A 21,719-nucleotide genomic window follows, 5' to 3' on the forward strand; every position below is an offset into this window, starting at 1 on the left:
GTGTTCAAGCCCTCTTCTCTTTCTTCTCAATATCATTTTTCCTATAGAGCTAATTCTCTTCCATGTAAATAAGTACAAAATCTCTACTCCAAACCTCGACTTGCCTCCTGAGCTCTAGTCTCATATCTCAGATTGCCTGAATATCTTGCTGCTACTGCAACCTAAGCTTGATTTTAAACTCAGTTTATTTCCCTTCTTCCCTCTTTCCAACAAAAGTATGGGTGGGCCTTGTGATTTTTAAAATTTAATCTTGGTTTCCATCAGTGTTGTCCATAATGAGTCAAGTCGTTTTATTTCATAAGCTGGCAGCTCCCTGCTCCCCTTTCCTTCTCCCTAAAGGCAAAGGTTTTCAATCCTTTTAGCTATTTCTTTTGGTATTTCCTCCTTATCACAAAATAGCCTGTCTATGTTGCTGCTTCTTGCATTTTTTCCATTTTTGGCATTCTCTCTCTTACCACCACCACCACACACTTGCATTCTCTGTCCATGCACCCTCCCCAAATAGTTAAATCACAATTTGGGTTAGATTAATTGCAACAATTCTTGTGACTATGTAACTCTGCTGAGCTATGTAATACTGCTGAGGAACATAGTTTAAGACTACTTTTCCTTTCTTCTAAGACTTTGTTTTCCCTGAAGTTAATAATTTGCATTTTGTTCACACAGTTGTCTTATCACGAATTAAGCCCCAGACTCTTTACTGGGAGAGCACATATGTTCTCACTGTGTTGGAAGCCACCAGGCATTTTATCAATTTTATCTTGTGGAAGCATCTCCAGAGGAGTCTATCCCAGACAGGCCACCCTCCAGGCCTGCCGCATGTACAGCTCCCGTATTGAATCTCCCGTCACCATGGAGTCTCCCGTCACCACGGAGTCTCCCCTCACCACGGAATCTCCCCTCACCACGGAGTCTCCCCTCACCATGGAGTCTCCCCTCACCATGGAGTCTCCCCTCACCATGGAGTCTCCCATCATCATCAACCCAGGATCTTCTTCTGCTCTCTTGAATTGGGGTGTGTGTTTTCTGGATCCCCTAACTTCCTATTTCTTGGCACGTTCCTTCATTTATCTGTAGCGTATTCTTTAGTGCCAAATTCCACTTTAATCCCAACTTCAATTATATTTAGTGTCCCCCATCCCAGAACTCCCTATTTTATCTACTTTTTCCAGAGAATAAACTGGGAAGGGCAATCAGTTTTACCAAAGGTGAAGGGCACAGATCTACTGATATCATTGCTTTCTAAATAGATTAGCAGCTTTCTCTTAAGTCCCACCTTTACTCCCTCTGAGAGCCTGTTGTCACCAGTTCCTGTGTTTTTAGAAGGTTCTGCATTGCAAAGTACATTCCTTCTCAGCTTTCCCCACTGCTGCCTTAGAATTCAGTTTCTTAGTTCTGCTAACTTGATTACCACTCATCTCTCAGATTTTCAGCTTCAAAATTTTATTGCCATGCTTCTTCCTCTCTATCTACCTACCCATCTATCTATCATCATTTTTTAAAGTCCACTTCCATTTCTGTGGGATTTCTTGAGAGATCAGAGTTAAATGAATATTGCAGTCTGCTTTCTTTAGCCAAAAATTGGTCTAGTTTTTAATAGAAGTATATAAGATGATTTTATGACTTTTTTTTTTTCTCAGTAGTTTCTTCCTTGTTTGTATCCTTTTCCACTTCTCCTTGGTCTTTACCCAGATTTAGCATGGTGATAACTGGTTTCTGGGATGAATGTGCATGTGGACAGTTGTCCTGTTAGCTGTACTGTACTGTTAAATCAGGCTGCACACATTCAGTGTAGATGACATATTTTTCTTGCACATCTGGACTACCTGGCCACTTTGCTGACTTTCGTACTTTCCTTGAATGACTTGGACTTCATCATTCTTTGAGATGGGTGTAGAGAAAACATTGTACTTCAGTATTAGCACATTGGCAAGAGAAGACATAATCTTCCTACTAATAGGTAAAAGTGCATTGAAATGCTTTTTATGGTTTTGCTAGGTGAGAAGCCACAAAGGGACTGAACTTTATGTTGGCCACTAGAGGAAGATTTCTGATTTTTTATTGGTGCACTTGGTCACCCAGCATAAAAAGCAGAGTCAAGGAGTCACAGGCTTTTATAGACAGGAAAGTGAAATCCAGAGAGATAACCATCACACAGTAAGTCAGCCATATGCTCTGGTGGGACCCCCTCTCCTTGCCATGACTAACTTCTCCTTGTCCCTCAGGACTCAGCTCAGATGCATCTCTTCTGGGAAGCTTTCCTTCACTACCAGCCTTCCCTTCTAGGTTGATTCAGGGAGCTTTACACAGATGCTCCCAAAACAACTTATGCTTACCTCTATTATGGAGGAGAACATCTTTTTCCTAGACGATGTGAGTCAATTCTTATTCTTTGGCTCCCTTCAGATTATAACAGTCCTTCTCCTAAAACATCCTTCTTGCAGACAGTTATACGACTACACAGTTGGCAAGGTTGCAGTACATTCTAGTCCTGAGCACACACTGTAATCACTTTGATTTAACTTGGTTAGTTTTCAGGTCTCTGTAGCAATATATTTACATCTTAGTATGGGCTATTTCTATAAATGTCTACTTTCAATATTTCTTTATTTTCAGAGACTTTGTCCTCGAATTCCATGAGTGGGAGCACCCAATCAGAATTGCCTGTATCTGGATGATGTCTGTCATTTATCTACCTCCCAGACTTGTTGGGATCATCAGGTGAGGTGACGGACATGAAAATGCTTTGTCAACAGGAATGTGCCATAAAGATACAAGGTATTATTTTTGCAACACATGTTATTCTTGGTTTATCATCCAGCCTGAAAAAAGTTGGATGGATTACAAAATAATCTTTAATCTAAAAAAACCATTCTACAATTTAATTGATCTTTAGATGTAAATTTAATGCAAGCTATCTTACTGTTTATGTAAAACAACAACAGCTAGAATTTGTTAGCTTTTCTTTCTTTTTTCCATTTTTTGCAGTGGGCTTAAGATTTTTTGTTTGAAAGTGCCTTTTCCCCCTTAATTTTAATATATAAATCAAGCTTGTTTGTGCTCAGTCCTATATAGACATTATGTCCATTTTCCAACCATGATTAGTTTAAGATAGAACTGAGGTAGACTGCAGATACCATAAAATACTATAAATTGATATGTATTTTAGAAATTCTATGTGGTTCTCTCTCCCTGAGTCTTGTAATCTTGGATTATGAATCTCTAACCTTTCAAAAATTTTTAAACACATTACCTAAAACTTGTTTCTCCCTGTGTTTTGATATCACTATTAAGTATAAATCTTATCAATCAACTTTGACTAATACTGTTTATGTACTTACATTTGAGTAGGGAAAATATAAATACGACCTTTCCCACATCGTTATCTTTCATGCCCTTTGCCTGATTTAAATGTAAACGCATTAATCTCACAGTTAGGTTTTTATAATTTTAAGCACCAGTGGTAAAGTAGGTCATAATTCTAGAAAGTTATGTTAATAGTCGTGTCAACCTTTAGAATACAGAAAAGGTATAATTACAAAACGTTTGTTCGTTCTTTGCAATATTCAGGGGCAAAAAACCTCTTCTATTGTCAGATTTTGAGTTTTTCCTATTTTTTAATTTTAAGAACTGCATACATAGCATTCTAACCCAATGGAATAGTCACCTCCTTCCTCCCTTACTTCCTCCTTCCCTCTTGCCTTTGCTGCCTCCATCCTTCTTTCTGATCTCAGATTATGTGATTCTAAAGGACAGAACTGAATCCCAGTTTGAGAAGTTGATTCCTGATGGACAGTTGAGGGCATCTGTTTTTATAGGAGCAATGCTGGTTGGCAGAGTTTCCCCTTGTAAAGCTACTAGATCCAAGAAGCGAGAGTCTATGGATGATGTGGTCATCAGTGGATTCTTTGTACTTACCAAAGTGCCTGGCAGACAGCTAAGGCTCAATCAGAATTTCTTTAATGAGTTAATCTGCATAACTAGACCATCACAACTTATTTTATTTTATTTTGTTTTACTTTACTTTATGCTGAGGAAGATTCGCCCTGAGCTAACAACTGCTGCCAATCTTTCTCTTTTTCTCTACGACCCGCTGCTACAGCATGGCCACTGACAGATGACTGGAATATGGACCATCACAATTTCTATCATAATATTGTATTGCCCAAAGCCAATAAATACAACTCATTTTAAATCCAATCTGTAGGTTCATTTGTAGTTCAAATAAAGGGAAACAGGTCCTGGTCCATGTGCTTTAGCACAGAACATTTAGCTTATAGGAAAAATGTAGAAGTTATGACTCATGGACAAAGTTGCAAGGTGAATGCCATTCTACCCCCTCTTCCAGATTTTGCTGCCTATTTTGGCATTTTCTCCATATATTCACCCCAGCTTTGTCCTTCCCTGGGCCTGCCTATCCTACCCAACACACCACCTGTCACCTATCTCACACGCTCAAAACCCAGAGTTTTATGTAATGAATGTGTTAAACAAATCCAATGTTCCGTGTCTTAAATAACAACAACAAAAGACCAACCTTTTATTAAAGGATTATGCATAAAGAACTCATATCACACAGATCTATGAACTTTCACACCTATAAGCCACAATCCAGGTAAAGAAATAGAACACTTACCAGCAGCCCAGAAGCCCCCTCCAGTCACTGCCCCAGATCAAGGTTAACTTCTATTTTAGATTAGTTTTGTCTATTATTTTTTTTAATTGTGTTAAAATAGACACAACATAAAACTTACCATCCTTATCATTTTTCATTGTTAAGTACATTCACACTGGGCAACCAATCTCTAGAACTCTTTTCATCTTGCAAAACTCAAAACTCTACACCCATTAAACAATAACTCCCCCCTGACAACCACCATTTTACTTTCTGTCTCTATAAATTTGACTATTCTAGCTACCTCATATAAGTGGAATCAAAGTATTTGCCTTTTTATGACTGGCTTATTTCACAGTTTTGCCTATTCTTAAACTTGATTCATATACGTGGAGTCATATAATCTGTGCTCTTTTCTGTCTTTTTCTGCTCAACATAATGTCTTTAAGATTCATCCAGGGGCTGGCCTGGTAGCGCAGCAGTTAAGTGCGCATGTTCCGCTTCTGGATGGCCAGGGGTTCACCGGTTCGGATCCTGGGTGCGGACATGGTACTGCTTGGCAAAAGCTATGTTGTGGTAGGCGTCCCACATATAAAGTAGAAGAAGATGGGCACAGATGTTAGCTCAGGGCCAGTCTTCCTCAGCAAAAAGAGGAGGATTGGCGTAGTTAGTTCAGGGATAATCTTCCTCAAAAAAAATAAGATTCATCCATGTTACCACATGTTTCAGTAGGGTGTTCTTTTTCATTGCTATGTAATATTTCATTGCATAATTATATGCCACAGTTTATTTATCGATTCTCCTATTGATGGATATTTGGGTTGTTTTCTACTTTTGGCTATTTATGAATGAAGATGCTGTGAGTATTCATATTTTTGTACTTACTATTTGGTGAAAATATTCACTCATTTCTCTTGGCGATCATATCTGGGAGTGGAATATGGCATATGTGTAGCCATAGTAGCTACCTTGAACAGTTTTCCAGGGTGGAATGCAGGAGAGTTCTAGTTGCTCTACCATCTAGCCATTACTTTGTATTGTCACTCTTAATTTTAGCCATTCTAAGGTGTGTAGTGGTACGTTAGGTAGTTTGAATTTGCATTTTCCTGATAAGCAATGATGGTGAGCACCTTTTCACATGCTAGTTGGCTTCTTGATATCTTCTTTTGTGTAGTGCCTGTCTAAGTGTTTGTATTCCCTGTTATCTTTGAAAATTATTTTTCTTATTAATTTGCAGGAGTTCTTTAAACATTCCGAACATAAAGCGTTTGTCTCTCCATGGTCTGTGGCTTGCATCCTTACTCTCTTGGTGATATCTTTGGATGAGCAGAAGTTCTTTTGTGTCTTAAGACATTTGCCTATCCCAAGGTCACCTTCAGTAGTTCTGTTATTTTTCTTTCACATTTAGGTCTAAGATCCACTCAAATTAATTTTTTGGTACGGTGCCCCATAGCATCTTAATTGTAGCCTAAGAGTGGTGAGATCTCTCTCTCCCTCAAGGACCTTGTCCTCATGTCTTTTACTTTATCTGATTGTGGTCATTTCAAGTCAAGCTAGGCTACTGGAGAAAGTGTAGAGATGTTCTGGGGAAGGAAAGCCTTTCTTCTCAAGTCACATCTCTTAAGTGTCCACTTTTGCAGCTTTAAATCTATGTCAAATTCTGTTCCAGGGCAATTCTAATTTACCAGCATGATGCCAATGTGCAAAAATTATAACTTGTTTAAAAGCTGGGGTAAAAATCAGAAACTAGATTCTCCCTTCCGAAGCTAAAATTGCACCAAAGTTAGGCAGGCAAGGAAGACTTTGTTTAAGGCTATAGCAATAAGGGGGAGAGACCAGAACTCAGTCTGCGCTCCACTCCACTAAAGCAGGGGTGGCCGGGTTTTTAAGGGCTGGGGGTGGGAAAGTGGAAAAGTGCTGGAGTATGTTAGGCCATCTCTTAGCTAACTGACTTAATCCAGAGGAGAAATAAACTTCTCCTATTTTTATGACAGGAGGTAGTTTTGCAACTTGGAGCAAGACAGCCACTGAAGTTAGGCTCCTATCCTCCCACGGGAAGTGGGAGATAGGACCCCTGTCTCCTTTGATGATGACATTTCAAAGAGGTACCTCCCATGTCTTTGAGCAAAACATGTCTAGGTTGTAAAACTGGCAAGAGGCTTTATAAAACATTTACATATACCTCAGAGGAGTAGAGAATCGACAGTGACAAGTTTTCTAAAGAAAACACTCTAATTAAAGGAGGTTGGGGCCTGCAGTCGGAAGAAGCCTGTCTGAAGTTTAGTCCAGCAGACAGGAACATTAAGGTTGTCTTTGTCACCTTTTCTCCAAGACATAGTGAAGATGGAATTAATAAACTCACGCTGGAGTTGCTACCTGCTGCCTGGACCGACTACCTTATCTGCCCACAAGTTGGTTGAGCTTTCCAAGAGTGCCAGCTTCGCTGGGGTTCTGGGACTCTGAGCTGCTTTGGGGGTTGATGGCTATCGGGACTTCAGGAGGGCGACTGCAATCGCTGGCTGCTCCCCCTGCCCCGTGCGGAAGAGAGAGCCTCTGATCCTGTGGTCAGAGCTGTCTGCCATTGGCCAGATATGTTTGCCTGGAGTGAGGACTGGCAGCCTCAGTGGGAGGCACGTTGACGTCTGTGTGCTTCTCCAAAACTCTACCACATACCTCACCTGGCTCTGTCACCAGAGCCACACCCAGGGTATCTCAGGAGCATAGCGGGGGGTTGTGGACTTGGTCATTTTATCCTATTTCAGCTCCACTCTGTCTCCTGCAACCACTCCCCTCCAAGCACCTCCTCACTTCACCCAGGGAGGTTTCACCTCTGCCTGAGAGCAGTAGAGAATCTGGGGGACTGGCCAAATGGCTTGTCTGGAAGGAATCTGTGTGCGGAAGGAAAGCAGTAAGGCTAAAAGGGATCAATGAGGAGGAGCAAGAGAGACAATCCTGGTTGTTCTGCTAGCTTGGCCAGTGGTCCTGCCTGGACTGGAGAAGATGAAGATAACTTACACCCTGGTCATGCTTCCTTCCAGACTCCAGAGGAACCACTTCTGGAAGGTTCACCCTTTGCGTTATTTATGTAAAACCGAAAAAAAAAGCCCATCAAAAAACAAATACGCAAACACTCCCGGGGTTTCTAGGAGCAACTGAAATAAAAGTGTTCCAAGTGGTTGTCATCAGAAAGTATGATGGTGGGTGAAGGGGTCGGGGGTGGGGGGTCAGATCCCTCTTGCTGCTCTGTGTCAATGAAAAGCCTCTTTTCCTGGGCCTCATTGTCGAATCACGTTCAGTAGCTTGACCCTGTCACCTGGGTCCAGTACTTTTTTTTCTTTTGGTACTCGTTTTTAACATAACATTACAAAGGAGTGATGAGCACTTTTAAAAAAAGGAACAACGGCAACAAGTGAGAACGAAAAACACCCTCCCTCAGTGAGGGAGAGTTGGGTCCATATTACCCAAGCACTAGTGGGTGGACTGCCAAACATGGAGCCCTAATCCTGGTGTCAGAAAGCTTGGGTTTCTATCCTTGCTTTGCCTCTTTCTAGCTGTGTGACCTTAGAAAAGTTACTGAACCTTTCTGAGTTCTTGACAATGGCAATCATATACAACTCTCAAAGGGGACAAAGAAATTAAATTAGAAAATATATGCAACAGGCATGCCAGTGGCCCTGGCATAGCGCTGCAAGAAAAAATATGGGATGCTCGGTTAAATTCAAATCTCAGACAAACAATGAATAATTTTTTCATATAAGTATGTCTAAATATTGCAATTACTGGATGTCCTGTATTTTTATTTGCTAAATCTGGCCACCCTACCGTGGCATGTTACAATCTAAGTAAATGTTTCCTCAATTCCACTTCCCCATAAGCTCACCTACAAAGCACTTCAGACTCTGCCTGATTTAAATATTGCTAAATTGCGGTTGAAGGGTGGGAAGATAAGGAAAGATGACTGTAGCAAAAGTGGTTCTAATCGTATTCATATTTCCACAAGTAGAAGACTACAAAAAATAGCATAAAAATACTGAGGGCCAGCATAGTGTCATACCTGATCATTAATTCACTCTTTATGGAGGTGCTTAATTGAATTATGGATCTCCAACATAATGCTTTTTTTTTTTTGCTGAGGAAGTCTGGCCCTGAGCTAACAACTGTTGCCAATCTTCCTCTTTGTATGTGAGCCACTGCCACAGCATGGCCACTGACAAATGATGTAAGTTTGTGCCTGGGAACCAAACCTGGGCTGCCAAAGTGGAGTGCACCCAACTTAACCACTAGGCCACCAAGTGTGGACATAATGCATTTTTTTTTTTTTTATTAATGTTATGATAGATTACAACCTTGTGAGATTTCAGTTGTACATTTTTGTTAGTCATGTTGTGGGTACACCACTTCCCCCTCCGTACCCTCCCCCCACCCCCCCTTTTCCCTGGTAACCACCGATCAGATCTCCTTCTCAATATACTAAATTCCACCTATGAGTGGAGTCATATAGAGTTCGTCTTTCTCTGACTGACTTATTTCGCTTAACATAATGCCCTCGAGGTCCATCCACATTGTTGTGAATGGGCCAATTTCGTCTTTTTTTATGGCTGAGTAGTATTCCATTGTGTATATATACCACATCTTCTTTATCCAATCATCGGTTTCTGGGCATGTAGGCTGGTTCCACGTCTTGGCTATTGTAAATAATGCTGCGATGAACATAGGGGTGCAACGGACTCTTGAGATATCTGATATCAGGTTCTTAGGATAGATACCCAGTAATGGGATGGCTGGGTCATAGGGTATTTCTATTTTTAACTTTTTGAGAAATCTCCATACTGTTTTCCATAGTGGCTGTACCAGTTTGCATTCCCACCAACAGTGTATGAGGGTTCCTCTTTCTCCACAACCTCTCCAACATTTGTCGTTCTTGGTTTTGGATGTTTTTGCCAATCTAACGGGGGTAAGGTGATATCTTAGTGTAGTTTTGATTTGCATTTCCCTGATGATTAGCGATGATGAACATCTTTTCATGTGTCTATTGGCCATATTCATATCTTCTTTTGAGAAATGTCTGTTCATGTCCTCTGCCCATTTTTTGATCGGGTTGTTTGTTTTTTTGTTGTTAAGCAGTGTGAGTTCTTTGTATATTATGGAGATTAACCCTTTGTCGGATAAGTGGCTTGTAAATATTTTTTCCCAATTAGTGAGCTGTTTTTTTGTTTCAATCCTGTTTTCCCTTGCCTTGAAGAAGCTCTTTAGTCTGATGAAGTCCCATTTGTTTATTCTTTCTATTGTTTCCCTCAACTGAGGAGTTACAGTGTCCGAAAAGATTCTTTTGAAACTGATGTCAAAGAGTGTACTGCCTATATTCTCTTCCAAAAGACTTATTGTCTCAGACCTAATCTTTAGGTCTTTGATCCATTTTGAGTTTATTTTGGTGTGTGGTGAAAAAGAATGGTCAATTTTCAATCTTTTGCATGTGGCTGTCCAGTTTTCCCAGCACCATTTGTTGAAGAGACTTTCTTTTCTCCATTGTAGGCCCTCTGCTCCTTTGTCGAAGATTAGCTGTCCATAGATGTGTGGTTTAATCTCTGGGCTTTCAATTCTGTTCCATTGATCTGTGGACCTGTTTTTGTACCAGTACCATGCTGTTTTGATCACTGTAGCTTTGTAGTATGTTTTGAAATCGGGGATTGTGATTCCGCCGGCTTTGTTTTTCTTGCTCAGGATTGCTTTAGCAATTCGCGGTCTTTTGTTCCCCCATATGAATTTTAGGATTGTTTGTTCAATTTCTGTGAAGAATGTTCTTGGGATTCTGATTGGGATAGCATTGAATCTGTATATTGCTTTAGGTAGTATGGACATTTTAACTATGTTTATTCTTCCAATCCATGTGCAAGGAATGTTTTTCCATCTCTTTATGTCATCGCCTATTTCTTTCAAGAAAGTCTTGTAGTTTTCATTGTATAGATCCTTCACTTCCTTGGTTAAGTTTATCCCAAGGTATTTTATTCTTTTCGTTGCGATTGTGAATGGGATAGAGTTCTTGAGTTCTTTTTCTGTTAGTTTATTGTTAGTGTATAGAAATGCTATTGATTTATGCACGTTAATTTTATACCCTGCTACTTTGCTGTAGTTGTTGATTATTTCTAATAGTTTTTCTGTGGATTCTTTGGGGTTTTCTATGTATAAGATCATGTCGTCTGCAAACAACGAGAGTTTTACTTCTTCGTTACCTATTTGGATTCCTTTTATTTCTTTTTCCTGCCGAATTGCTCTGGCCAGCACCATGTTGAATAGGAGTGGTGAAAGTGGGCACCCTTGTCTTGTTCCTGTCCTCAGAGGGATGGCTTTCAGCTTTTGTCCATTGAGTATGATGTTGGCTGTGGGTCTATCATATATGGCCTTTATTATGTTGAGGTACTTTCCTTCTATACCCATTTTACTGAGGGTTTTTATCATAAATGGGTGTTGGATCTTGTCAAATGCTTTCTCTGCATCTATTGAGATGATCATGTGGTTTTTGTTTTTCATTTTGTTGATGTAGTGTATCACGTTGATTGACTTGCGGATGTTGAACCATCCCTGTGTCCCTGGTATAAATCCCACTTGATCATGGTGTATAATCTTTTTGATATATTGCTGTAATCGGTTTGCCAAAATTTTGTTGAGGATTTTTGCATCTATGTTCATCAGTGATATCGGCCTGTAGTTCTCCTTCTTTGTGTTGTCCTTGTCAGGTTTGGGGATCAGAGTGATGTTGGCTTCATAGAATGTGTTAGGGAGTTCTCCATCTTTCTCAATTTTCTGGAACAGTTTGAGGAGAATAGGTATTAAGTCTTCTTTGAATGTTTGGTAGAATTCTCCAGAGAAGCCGTCTGGTCCTGGACTCTTGTTTTTGGGGAGGTTTTTGATTACCGTTTCTATTTCCTTACTTGTGATTGGTCTATTCAGATTCTCCATTTCTTCCTGATTCAGTTTGGGGAGATTGTAGGAGTCTAGGAATTTGTCCATTTCTTCCAGGTTGTTCAATTTGTTGGCATATAGTTTTTCATAGTATTCTCTTATGATCTCTTGTATTTCATTGGTATCTGTTGTGATTTCTCCTCTGTCATTCCTGATTTTATTATTTTGCGATTTCTCTCTTCTTTTCTTGGTGAGTCTGGCTAGGGGTTTGTCAATTTTGTTAATTCTTTTGAAGAACCAACTCTTTGTTTCATTGATCCTTTCTATTGTCTTTTTTGTATCAATAACGTTTATTTCTGCTCTTATTTTTATTATTTCCCTCCTTCTACTGACTCTGGGCTTTGTTTGTTCTTCTTTTTCTAGTTCTGTTAGGTGTCGTTTGAGGTTGCTTACGTGAGCTTTTTCTTGTTTAGTGAGGTGAGCCTGTATTGCGATGAATTTCCCTCTTAGGACTGCTTTTGCTGCATCCCAAATGATTTGGTATGTCGTGTTCTCATTTTCATTTGTCTCCAGATAATATTTGATTTCTTCTTTAATTTCTTCAATGATCCATTGTTTGTTGAGAAGCGTGTTGTTTAGTCTCCACATTTTTGCACCTTTCTCTGCTTTTTTCTTGTAGTTGATTTCTAGTTTAATAGCGTTATGATCAGAAAAGATGCTTGATATTATTTCAAGTCTCTTGTATTTATTGATGTTTGCTTTGGTTCCCAAAATATGGTCAATCCTTGAGAATGTTCCATGTGCACTTGAGAAGAATGTGTAACCTGCTGTTTTTGGATGAAGTGTTCTATATATATCTATTAAGTCCATCTGGTCTAATTTTTCATTTAATTCTATTATTTCCTTGTTGATTTTCTGTCTGGATGATCTGTCCATTGGTGTTAATGGTGTGTTGCGGTCCCCTACTATTTATTGTATTGTTGTTGATGTCTTCTTTTAGTTCTATTAAGAGTTGCTTTATAAATTTTGGTGCTCCTGTGTTGGGTGCGTATATATTTATAAGTGTTATGTCTTCTTGGTGGAGAGTCCCTTTTATCATTATATACTGTCCCTCTTTATCTTTCTTTATCTGTTTTGCTTTGAAATCTACCTTGTCTGATATTAGTATAGCGACACCTGCTTTCTTTTGTTCATTATTAGCTTGGAGTATTGTTCTCCATCCCTTCACTCTGAGTCTGTGTTTGTCTTTGGGGCTGAGGTGTGTTTCCTGGAGGCAGCATATTGTTGGATCTTGTTCTTTGATCCATCCTGCCACTCTGTGTCTTTTGATTGGGGAGTTCAATCCATTTACATTTAGAGTGATTATTGAGACGTGGGGGCCTACCACTACCATTTTGTGTCTTGTTTTCCAGTTTTCTTCAGTTTCCTTTGTTTCTCGTCCCATGGTTTAATCTGTTCTGATGTAGAGCTGCTACTCTCTGTTGTTGTCCTTCTACTTATCTCCTCTGCTCTTGGTTTTGTAGCCCCTTTCCTTTTTTGGATTTTTCAGGAATGAGGGTTTTCCTGAGGATTTCCTGAAGAGGAGGTTTTGTGGCAATGAACTCCCTTAATTTTTGTTTATCTGGGAAAGTTTTTATTTCTCCATCGTATTTGAAGGATATTTTCGCTGGGTAGAGAATTCTCGGCTGTAGATTTTTGTCCTTCAGATTTTTGAATATATCATTCCACTCTCTTCTAGCCTGTAAAGTTTCTGCTGAGAAATCTGCTGATAGCCTGATGGGGGTTCCTTTGTAGGTTAGTTTCTTTTGCCTGGCTGTCCTTAATATTTTCTCCTTGTCGTTGACTTTTGCTAGCTTCACTACTATATGCCGTGGAGTTGGTCTTCTTGCATTGATAAAGTTTGGAGATCTATTGGCTTCTGTCACCTGAAGATCCATCTCCCTCACCAGATTTGGAAAGTTCTCAGCCATTATTTCTTTGAATAGGCTTTCTGCCCCTTCCTCCTTCTCTTCTCCCTCTGGTATACCTATAATCCTTACGTTGCATCTCCTAATTGTGTCTGATAATTCTCGGAGAGTTTCTTCATTTCTTTTAAGTCTTGCTTCTCTCTCCTCCTCTGCCTGCAACAATTCTATATTGCCATCTTCCAAATTGCTAATTCTTTCCTCCATATTATCGGCCCTACTGTTCAGAGCATCTAGATTTTTCTTAATCTCCTCTATTGTGTTCTTCATTTCCAATATTTCTGTTTGGTTCTTCTTTATCGTATCAAACTCTTTTGTGACATAGCTCCTGAACTCGTTGAGTTGTCGGTCAGAATTCTCTCTTAACTCATTGAGAATCTTAATGATGGCTGTTTTGAAGTCATCATCATTTAGGTTATATATCTCATTTTCTTTGGGATTGTTTTCTGTGTATTTGTTACTTTCTTTCTGTTCTGGAGATTTAATGTATTTTTTCATATTGCTTGATGTTGTTGATTTGTGCCTCCGCATGGAGATAGAGTTTAGTTGCTCCTTTCACTTGTTTCAGCTGCTGCGGTGGGGGGAGCAGCTGTTTATACTTCCCCAACCAGGAACCCTGTCCGTAGTTGCTAACTGGGCCTGGGCCCCTCTTCGTAGCCACAGTGGCCCTTTGGATTCCCTCCTCTCCCGTGGGGGCTGTCACAGGGGGGCTTCAGGCTGCAGGTGCCTACTGTAGCAGCCCACCTAGATGTGCTCTCTCCTTGGGGTCTGCAACGGTGTTATGGGCTTTTCCAGCGGCCAGGGGTGGGATCACTTATATTTGTCGCTCCGTTGCTGTCGGCACCCACCAAATCTCACTTGTCCTCTATGGGTCACAGGAGAGCTATTGGCATCTTCTACAGTCTGTGGTTAGTACACCTAGCTATGCTGCTTTTGCCCTGGGGTCTTCCAGCCTTGTGGCTGGTGGCTGGGTGCCTTCTACTGATGCTGTGCAGAGAGGCTTTCCCTAAGGCTGCTGTGAGCCTGTAGGGTTTCCCCCTAGGCTACTAAGCTGGGTCTCTGGAACTCTCTCCAGCCCCAGTCCTCTCCGAGATCTCCGGCAATCCCTAGTCTCACGGGGCGGGCAACGGCAGCTGGGGGTCACCCCGCCCTCTGGGCTTCTCTCCGGGCCTCTCCCGGGAGCCCTGAATGTTGGGCGTAGCCCCTCTGCTAATGGCAGACAGAGAGTTTTGTCTGCTGCCTGGCGGAACTCCGGCGCTTCCCCTCCGGGTCGCAGAACCGGCCTTTGAAAGTTCCCCCCGCCCCGGTTCTCTCCGAGATCTCTGGCAATCCCTAGCCCCACGGGGCAGGCAATGGCAGCTGGGGGTCGCCCCGCCCTCTGGGATTCTCTCCGGGCCTCTCCCGGAGCCGTGAATGCTCGGCGTGGCCCCTCTGCTAACGGCAGACAGAGAGTTTTGTCTGCTGCCCGGGCGGAGCTCCGGCGCTTCCCCTCCAGGTTGCAGAACCGGCCTTTGAAAGTTCCCCCAGCCCCAGTCCTCTCCGAGATCTCCGGCAATCCCTAGTCCCACGGGGCGGGCAACGGCAGCTGGGAGACCTCCGTACCCTCCGTGACTCTCTCTGGGACCCTCCGGGCGCCTCGAGCACCAGGCTGGGTCTCCCCGCCAATGGCGGGGAGAGACTCTTCCCGCGGGCTCAGGTGTGCAACTCCAAAGTTTCCCTCTGCGTTTAGGAGTAATTGCGGGGGGTTTAGGTAGGGTTCTGGTCACCTGTTTCCACCGTCGCTCCTCTGTTGTGTTCTCGCTCCTGCCCTAGATGTGTGTGGATCCTCTGGGGGCGTCCGTTGGAAGAAAGCCGCTTGCGGGTACTAGGCTGCCCGTCGGGGTCGGAGAGTTTTCACCTATTTCCACATCCTCCCGGAGGAAAGTCCGTCCGCCTTCCGATGTATAGTCGTGTGGGTGTCTCAGACGTCCTGAGATGCTGTCTGGATATCCTTTGTCAAGCGATAAGTGTCCAAATAATTGTAGACTCGAAGGGCGAGAGACAAAGAGGACTACTCACGGCACCATCTTGGATCTTCTCTCCTCTAGTCCTTTCTTATCATGATTTATTTTGAGCTTAAAATAGCAAACCTTACATTCTTGATCTTGTCCTCCTTGCTCCCTTCTCCCACCAAATCCCTTTCTTTAATTGTATAAAAAGATTTTGAAATTCTTCCTTGATTCTTTCCTGCCTCGAGGGAAAGGGGTGAATTGGCAGGGCTTTATTGCTACAGCCACGATGTTGATCTCTCGGACATAATGCATTTTTATCTAGAAATTTAAAATGATGTTTATGATGAGTTTCGAATGACATGGAAAAGTATTTAAGGCACAGTTTTGAGTGAGAAAAGCAGGATAGAAAATTGTAGCTACATTGTGATCTCTATTACATTAAAATGCATAGAAAATATCTGGGAGGAAATATGTGAAAATAACTCTGGGTCCCTGGATTTTTTTGTTCATCCTTTCATCTTTATAGTTGTCAATATTGTCTAAACTTTCTATAATGAACTTATTACTCTTAGAATTGTAATGTTTGAAGTTCTCTCCTAAATTATATTAGGTTTATAATTTATCAAATTTTTAAAATTATAAATGAATTAAACAAGTGGTGGGAAATAGCATAATTTTAAACTCTTAATTATGGACAAAATGTAGAAATTCTGATTACCACAAAACCATATGGTTGATCTTTAAAAAAAAACCCTTTGTTACAAAGTATAACACAAACAGGAAGGGGTATAGAACACAAATGTACAGAGGAAGACATTTTTTTAAGCAGAGACCCAGGTAACTACCTACGTCAAGACACAGACACTGTCAGTGTACCAGAAGCCACCCATATGCCCTTTCCCAGTCACAACCCACTTGCTTCCACCTAGTTGATTTGTGTGATTTACTTCCTTTTCCTTTCATTTCAGTTTTACCTCCTAAATTCCATCCCTAAGAAAATATAGATTAGTTTGGTTTGCTCTTGAACTTGATATAAATGGAATTACCTATGGTAAGTATTCTATTGTGTCTGGCTTCCTCTACTCAACATGCTTTGAAGATTCATTCATATTGCCTTTATTCATTTTTGCTGCTGTCTTGGTATTTCAGTGTAGGACTATGCTAGTACTTTTTTATCCATTCTATTGATGGACATTCGGCTTGGTTCCAGGTTTTGGCATTGTGACCTGCAGCTGCTATCCACATCCTTGTCCATGTCTCCTGGTGAATATGTGCTCCCTGGGGCTGACGTTCTAGCCCTGGGAGCTGACCTTACTTTGTGCTAATGAGATTTCTACCCATCTGTGACCATAAAGGGAAAGCTGATAAAGACCCTGGAGTTTGGGAATCTGAAGCGGTGGATCTTATTGTCATGGATTGGTTCCTATTCATGACAAATTCATATTGCAAAGGACCGAAAACCCAGCAGTTTTCTTAAACGTCAGAATAAACCTGCTGTTATTTTAAAAGCATTAAAAATTCTTTTAAACGGCAAGAATCACTCTTAAAAGTCTTTTTATTTCAAATTAATAGCTTCTAAATGTGAAGGTCTCTGCTTTGTGACTAACAAAAATGTTTGCCAATATTCCAAATTAGATTATTTTGTTTTTAGCAAGAATCAGACTTTTTTTTTGAGCCAGAGGAGACTTTAGAGACACTATCTATCTAGTTCAACCCCTTCATTTCATATTATCAGTAACAGAAGCCTCCTTGAGGTCAAATGTCTTCCCAAGGTCATACTTAACTAGTTAGGATAGAACGAGGACTAGAATGAGGACTTCTGACTTCCAGCCTTGTGTATTATTAAACTCCCGCAAAATACTACACAGAGCCACCTTTCAAATTATGGAATGTGTAGAAGACTGAGAATGTTATTCTGCCGTTGTCACCATCATTATACCTGACTTATTAGTACACCCACTTGAGCATGAGCCCATCTGCTTGACTGTCCTGGCACCCCGTTTTTCCCACAGAGGAATGGTAAGCTCACACATATTCCATGGCACTGGTGCAGTGGTCATTTTTTGTAATATTTTGATCCATATGGCAACAGATGGCTGTAAATTTTTTTTTTTTTTTTTGAGGAAGATTAGCTCTGAGCTAACACCTGCTGCCAATCCTCCTCTTTTCACTGACCAAGATTGGCCCTGAGCTAACATCTGTGCCCATCTTCTTCTACTTTATATGTGGGATGCCTGCATGGCTTGATAAGGGGTGCATAGGTCTGGCGCGGGATCCAAACCTGCGAACCCTGGGCTGCTGAAGTGGAGTGTGTGAACTTAACCACTATGCCACCAGGATGGCCCTGTAAATTGTTAAATTCTTGCTCTGTATTTACTGTAACCATCTATTACTGGCTATAGAATGGAAGAGCACTAGAGACAGCAGCTCTTTGCAAGCTCCAGTGCTGAGATTCTCAAATGCCACTTTGAGATGGGGTACTGGTTTGGGATGGTATTTTTCCTGATCTATGGTAACACGAGAAAAAAAAAGGGCAAGGTAATGAGTTTTTCATAAAGTTAACTTTCTTCCATTTAAAGGAACTACCTTTTATGCTGAGATTTGTCTTCCCACTTTTTGTGTGGGTTAAAATGTTCTTTCTTGGGGCCAGCCCCATGGCCTAGTGGTTAAGTTTGGTGGGCTCCGCTTCAGTGGCCTGGGTTCAGTTCTGAGTGTGGCTCTATACCACTCATCAGCAGCCATTCTGTGGTGGTGACCCACATACAAAACAGAGGGAGACTGGCACAAACATTAGCTCAGGGCAAATTTTCCTCAGCAGAAAAACAAAAGAGTACTTTCTTTAATAGTATTTTAATAATATTTATAATTTAAAAATGTTTTTGAGGGCAATGTGTATGACTTTTACTCACTATTATATACTCAGCTCCTAGCACAGTACCTGACATATAACAGAGACTCAATAAATATATAAATGAATGAGCAAAAAGTTAAAAGCCCTAGTCTGGTCACCAACTTTTTTTGAGGGGGGAGGATTTTACTAATCCTTGAAATCCAGAAGTCTGGTAAATTTCACATTGTCACTCTTGAGGAGTGATATAAAGCACTTAGAGTGCTGAAGTGTCCCCCCCGCCCCAAATGTACATCTACCTGGAACCGCAGAATGTGACCTTATTGGGAAATACAGTCTTCGAAGATGCAATCAAGTTAAGACGAGATCCTAAGGGATTAGAGTGGGCCCTGATCCAATGACTGGTGTCCTTGTAAGAAGAGGGATATTTGGACACAGACACACAGGGAGAAGGCCATGAGATGACAGATACCAGAAGGCAGAGGCTGGAGTGATGCCACTCCAAGCCAAAGAATGCAAGCAACTGGATGAGGCAAGAAAGGATCTCCCCGCTGGAGCCTCCAGAGGAAGCCCGATCCTGTGGACACCTTGATTTTGGACTTGCAGCCTCCAGAAGTGTGAGAGGATAAATTTCTGCTGTTTCGAGCCACCCAATTCATGGTACTTTGTTGCAGCAGCCCTAAGAAACAATGTGTCTAGGAGTCCAGACCAGTGGATGTGGTGGGAAACAGAGGGGAAAGGCAAGATTTCTAGGGACTGATTGTGTCTCATAATCTTTCTATTTTGGGGCAAAAAGGAGAATAACCATGCTGCCTCTTCAGAGTATAACTAATGACTCTAAGTATAGAGAAATCATTATTGGATACTTTTCTAATTTAGTCATGGAAGATTCAGGGGACATGCTTTGGATGACGTAAGAATGATTTTTGTTAGATATGAATCTTGATGGAAGCAGTGTTAGGCACCTGTTAGAACCCAAAATGGGTTTCTAAAAAAGTGGATATAAATCAACTTTTAAAATTAACATACTTTAAATGCATTAATATTACAGGAGCCCAGTAGTTAAAACAATTGTATGATGAATTCACATATGTATAAGAGGAAGAGTAAAGAATACTTTGGGAAGAAATATTTATACTGTATGTTATAGATGTAGATTTTCATTTATTCCATTTACTTAAAATAAGAACCATCTATACAAAAGAAGAAGATAGGTCAATTTTAACTAAAGATTAAAAAAATGACAATGCCTATACATAAACTTCCTTAGAAGAGGTATTTTCGTCTATACTATTTACTGGAAGTGGTGCCTACACATAAAAGGTCAATAAATACTTATTGAATGAACGTCCCAGATGATTTACATTGTTACCAGAAGTGGTGGGATTACATGATCTCTATTTCTTGGTCTAATAGTTAGTTGTTGTGACACAGATATACATATCTGTTTATTTCCATAAGGCTGGATGTGCGAAATAAGATAAAGAATTATGGGACTAAAAAGGGCACACTAAAATCTGAAAAGCTATCAAGCTGTATCTATAAAGTGGACTACCTAAGATGATATTGGCAATCTAAGTTCTTGATAGAGTTGAAAGGATAAGTTTTGTGAGGGAGGGGTAAGGCTTTAGAGAGCCCAGACCATCTCATCCTGCAGTGAGCAGGGAACATGTGAATTCAGTTTGGCCACCTGGGCCCCACTTAGTGCAGTAGAGCAGTAATTGGCTAAATGGGTCCCTCCTAGTAAAAAAGAATGAGTAAACAGTGAGCAATTTGGGCATGGTAAACCACTAGTAGCTCAAGGGATACAAAAATGTGAAACTATAATTAGATTCCTTGCTCATAATGTACTAACTAAATGTATTACATTGTATATTGCATCTTTCTGAGTTTATTTCTGGACACAGCTGAGCCCTTAACAGTTCAGACTGAAACCATCCCAGCTATCAATTCATGCCTCTATTAAAATTCCAACTGCTATTATTAAGAAAAAAATTTCCAGAGATGGTTTCTTTTATCTTGGATCTAAGGATGCAAACAGGATTAACCTAGATGCAAAACACAGCAAGTCAGTTATAAATCGCACAGCATAAAATAAACTGTGGCAGTAAATTGAAAATTATGTTCCCTTTTTCTATACTTAGCTGTGAAAATATTTTAACAAGTTGGCATCAGGGTTTGCAACTTTTACATCTGTTGTTTCTTTTCAGGATTATCTTTTAACATTTTAAGATGTGATTCTTTGAAAAGTGTGGCTAGTCAGAAATGTCGTATTAGATTGAACATTTGGAACACTTTAACGGGTGGGAGACATTCATGAGTTAGTTACGTGGTTTCAGGATACGGGCCTATTCCCCACTCTTCTTTTAAGTAGGAGAAGCTGCTATTTCATGAGGGTCTGGAAAACATTTGTCCTTGACCAAAATCCTTTCTTATTCAGAGAAGTTATACAGTATGGGTTGGCAGATGGTCTGGATGAAGTTCCACGATACCAGCAAGCTCTTAGTACAAGTTTCATTGTCCTCATCAATGTCTGTTATTTCAACTACGAGGTTCCAGTTGATCTAGACTGTCCTATTCTTTATGAACTCTCATCTTCTTTCTCTCTCTCCTCTCATGCCCAAGTTTAGTAACTTTATTAAAGATTTGGAAGTGGAACAAGGGATGGAACACACCATAGACCCTTGCTTTTCTACTCTCCTCTCAACTCTGAGTTTTATTATTCTGCGTACAATGGAATATGGCATCTTTCAGATTAAGGACACTATGCATGAAATAGTTTCTCTATGTAGAAATTATATTCTACATTCTGCCCTCTTCCCCACCCCCCAACAATGTTTTTTTGAGTCTGGAATGTACTTCATTTTTCTTGATGTTGAGATACTTTACCAGTATTCATTATTCCTCTCCTCCTCCCAATTTAGAAATCTCTTGTACCAAGTCTGGCAGGTGTGTATGTTGACTCCCCAACCCCTCCCCCCTCCAATACTTCGGATACTAAATTCTCTGAGTAATTCAGAGAATTGCTTTTTCTTTAATTTTTTTCCCTTTTGGAGGAGGTGTTTTGGTTACAGATGCCTTCAAAGAGTAAATAAAATTCCTAGAGGATAAAAAGGCAGAGTCGTGGTGACTGTAAAGCTAAATGACATAAACCAGAGATAGATTAAGTACACTATTATAGTTTCTTGGAGAGGATGCACATGGACATTGGCCAAATGGTGACAGTATTTATGATTAAGAAAAAACTTTCCTTGAGTTTGTTACATTAGCTAAAGAAATATAACTCTAGAAAGCAGATATTTGGGAGTTAATATATATTTCTTAATATAGCAAACATTAAAGAGGTTTGTAGGAAATCAATTAAGGAACCAACAAATATAAAGGGATACAAACAGTCCACG

General features: G+C 40.6%; 1 long non-coding RNA gene across 1 annotated transcript; it reads left to right on the forward strand.

The window, feature by feature from the left end:
• Positions 1 to 916: 916 nt before the first annotated feature.
• LOC139084584 (uncharacterized) lies at positions 917 to 17,004 on the forward strand. Its single transcript, XR_011542081.1, has 3 exons — positions 917 to 1,015; positions 2,617 to 2,721; positions 16,681 to 17,004. It is a non-coding gene; the product is annotated as an uncharacterized lncRNA (long non-coding RNA).
• The last annotated feature ends 4,715 nt before the right edge of the window (positions 17,005 to 21,719 follow it).

Source organism: Equus przewalskii, chromosome 7, assembly GCF_037783145.1.
Source record: "Equus przewalskii isolate Varuska chromosome 7, EquPr2, whole genome shotgun sequence".
NCBI classification, from domain to species: Eukaryota; Metazoa; Chordata; class Mammalia; order Perissodactyla; family Equidae; genus Equus; species Equus przewalskii.